This window comes from Chenopodium album, chromosome 1 (assembly GCF_948465745.1).
Source record: "Chenopodium album chromosome 1, dcCheAlbu1.1, whole genome shotgun sequence".
NCBI lineage: Eukaryota > Viridiplantae > Streptophyta > Magnoliopsida > Caryophyllales > Amaranthaceae > Chenopodium > Chenopodium album.
The window spans coordinates 30,076,834-30,080,588 of record NC_137834.1 but is presented as its reverse complement, the minus strand read 5'-3'; the positions used below and the strand labels follow the sequence as shown (position 1 = coordinate 30,080,588).

At 38.5% G+C, this 3,755-nt stretch overlaps 1 non-coding gene across 1 annotated transcript; it reads right to left on the bottom strand.

Annotated features, from left to right (window-relative positions):
* Positions 1–2,898: 2,898 nt before the first annotated feature.
* On the bottom strand, positions 2,899–3,004 carry LOC145565952 (small nucleolar RNA R71). The gene has a single exon (XR_014095305.1). It is a non-coding gene; the product is annotated as a small nucleolar RNA R71 (small nucleolar RNA).
* Positions 3,005–3,755: the final 751 nt, after the last annotated feature.

The following is a 3,755-nucleotide window of genomic DNA, read 5'->3' as shown; positions in this document are numbered from 1 at the left end:
GTATTTTATTATAGTAGTAAAACTGTAGACACCTGATTGTGTCTCCCCAAAAACCAAAACTAGTGATGAGTTCTTTTTCACGTCTTTGATTATTAATTTAGTTGAAGAGTTTAAGAGTGTTGTTAATTTTCCCTTTTCTAACCTTTCTTTAAATGTTTTTAAAACAAAATAATTAATTTCGTGTTCTTAAAATCATTTATTTTGTGTTATTTTTATAAAATTGTCCAAACTAGTTGATTTGGTCCATAATCTGGGTCCAATAATTGTGTAGTTGGGTGAGGTTTGAAAAGAGCTTTTCAACGATATATTATAATCCCAACTCCGAGTTATAACGACAAAATTATAACCAAAATTCTAAACCGGGCGCGGATCGAGTCTTGCCTACGGACCTAATGATCATGTGGATGGTCCATTAACCTTAACCTCATTCCTAAATTATTCATTAGGATTTATTACAAGCTTCTAGAATGATTTAAAAGGTTGTTTTGAGTCCTAAATCCATTATGATTGATTGTTATATTACGAACGTTTTTCTACGACCGTCTGGAAAACGGTCGCAAATTATGAAATTTGCGACCGTTTTTTATGCGGTCGTGATGAGTGTCATTTATGGAACTCATAGGGTAGCCTTTTAGGATGATTTCATCTTCCTTTTTATGCTTTGTTATCTTATTTTCGGTCCTTTTTCCTTTAATTCCTTTCTTTCTTTCTTTCCTTGTGTTTTTCGTGTTATCTTCGTGTTTTCCTTTTATTTGGTTCTTTTTCCCTTTTATTCCTTTTCGTTGTTTGTTCTTGTAGGTATCTAGGATTTGTCTTTGCAAAGGAATCAAGATGGGCTATATTGACTTAGCAAGGAGGAAATAATCGGCTTGGAGAGGGCTCAGAGAGGGCATGGAGAGGGCATTAAGCCCTGCCAGTCTGCCGCGGGCGCGGGTACTGAAGATCGCGGGCGCGGGCTCATATGCACAAAATTGGCAGATTTTGACCAGGAACTCTCCGCGGTCTGGCCGCGGGCGCGGGTAGTTTAGAGAGCCCGCTCGTACCAGAGAGACCGCGGCCCTCTGATCATCCTTTTGGAGCAGGGGATTCGCCGCGCTTTTGCCGCGGGCGCGGGTGCTTTTGCCATGGGTGCGGGCTAGAAGACCCGCGGGCGCGGATGTTGCCCAGAAAGCCCGCGGAGTTTTTAATGGGTTTCGTACCCATTTTTCCGCGGGCGCGGGGTTTATTGGAGAGGGCGCCGGAATCCCGTTTTTCTTCTTTGCCTATAAATACACTTGTAATTCCTTTTTGAAGATAACTTTTAGATAATTTTCATTAGCTTAATTTTTGAAAGAGAAGTTAGAGAGAAGTTCTTGGTATTGGATTTGTATTTCAACATTGGATCAACTGTGCTTGGATTTCTTCATTTTCAATCATTAATGTTAGTAAGATTTTCTTCTTCTAGTTCATCTCTTACTTGATTGATTTAGTTTCATCCTTGATTGTTTGTATTGCTTGGATTTGAATTGGATATTGTCGTTGATATTGCTTTCTCTTGATTTTGATTTAGAATGATGATCAATGCTAATTCTAGTGATTTGTTCTTGAGTTACACCATGATTAGTGAGTAGATTAGTTGCTAGGGAGAAGGGGAAGCATGCTTGATTGATAATTTGTGCTAGTTGATGATCTTTGATTGATTGAATTGTTGCAATTAAATTGGTTGACATATTTTTGCATGTGATTAATTAGATTAGGAATGATTAACCTATAAGATTAATATAGATTGCATTGCATTTCTTAATGACATGACCCATCAATTTGAGAATTGCTTTAATTGATTGAGTTTGATTGTGAATTTCCTTGATTAGCCATTCATAGTGACCCCTAGTTTGGCCTCTAGGAAATAGCTATTGAACTCTCTTGATTGCTACTATTGTTTGTCCTTTGCAATGCTTGAATCAAACGAAGAAATTGTCGATTAGCACGATTATTGAATTAACATGTGGAACCAATATCCCTAGCATTTAGCTTATTGAATTACTTGATTAGTCTAATTTTGCTATCATAACACCAACCATTTTCTCACTTCAATCTCCGAAATAGCTTGATTTAGGCTAAAGATAACACCAACTAACTCCTTTGGGTTCGACCCTATGCTTACCTATACTTGTTTTAGGTTGGTTTAGGATTTTATAAATAGTGTTTGATTTTGGGATAGGCAATTAACGACTAGTTTATTCCTCTATCAAAATGGCGCCGTTGCCGGGGAGTGAAATTGGTGCTTAGCTTTAGTTGTTGAGTCTATTTCATTTTAATTGAAAAAAAAAATACAAAAAGATTTTGTTTCTTAAGGCTACATTTTTAGCCGTGCTACTAATATTTTCATTGAGTTTTGCATGCATAGAGCTCGTGATCGATCCATTGTGCCTTTTGACTCGGAAATCAAAAGGACTCTTTAAAGGAGAAGAATTTCTAGTCGATCCTTTGAATTTAGTTCTTCAAGCGAAGAAGGATTTGAAGAGGAACTAGGCATGGGAGATCAACCAAGAGTTACTTTGAAAGAATTGGGAATTCCCGGTGCGTACAAGTTTGAGAGTGGAATTGCTCCACCTACAACACCGGCAAATTACTTCAAAATTAGGCCGTCTATGATCGCTTTGATCGAAAGGAGACAATATAGCGGAGCTAAGAATGAGAGTCCGTTGAACCATCTCAAGGAGTTCGAAAAGTATTGCAACACTATCAAAGTGAACGGAGTTTCTCAAGAATTCATCCAGCTAAAGTTGTTTCCATTTTCTCTCATAGGCCGAGCCTTGGAGTGGTTGGATAAGGAGGTAAAGCCAAATTCCCTTTGAACATGGGACGAAGTCACCAAGGAATTCTTGTCCCGATTCTACCCACAAAAGAAAACGGCGGAGGCTAGAGCTTTGATTCAAGGGTTCAAGCAAAGACCTAATGAAAGCCTCTACGAAGCATGGGAGAGGTATAAAGAGTATCAAAGGGAATGTCCCCACCACGGAATTCCAACTTATCAAGTCATTCAAATTTTCTATGGTGGCCTAAGTCCTCAAGGAAAATCATGCCTCGATGGGGGTGCCGAAGGTCTCATAATGAATCGGACGGAAGAGGAAGTGGTGGACATTATAGAGGACGGGGTTAAGTACTATAGAGATTGGTAAGATGGTGAGAGGGATTCAACTAGCAAGAGTGGCTCTTCGGTGTACTCTATAGACCATCTAAATGCGATCAACAACTTATCCTCACAAATGACAAACTTGGGGAAAGAAATGACCGCAATCAAGGCCAAGTTGGAAGGTTCCTTTTCTTCTCAAGCTTCGAATTCTGCCTCCCAATTTAAGGGGAGAGGTACCTTTTCTAACTCTCAACCCCCTCCCTCTTCAAATAATATGCCTAGTGGTTGCTTGTTTTGTAATGCATGTGGATCTTATGATCATGACTCTTGTAATTGCCCTCATGCTTCTCCGGAATGTGGTGATGATTTTGATAATAGTGAGAGTGAGAATGTGAATTATGTGTCAAATAATAATGTGCAAAGGTTTGATAATCAAAGAGGTCAATGGAATAAGAATTACCAAAACCAAGGAAATTTTGACAACTATAACCAAGGTGGTGGTTATAGGAACCAAGGGAACCAAAGTTCTCGTGACAACTATAACAATCAAGGTTATAGTAGTCAAAATCAAAACCAAAATTATGGTAATCAAAACAAAAGTTATGTAAATCATAACCAAGGTAGTGGAAACCATAATCAA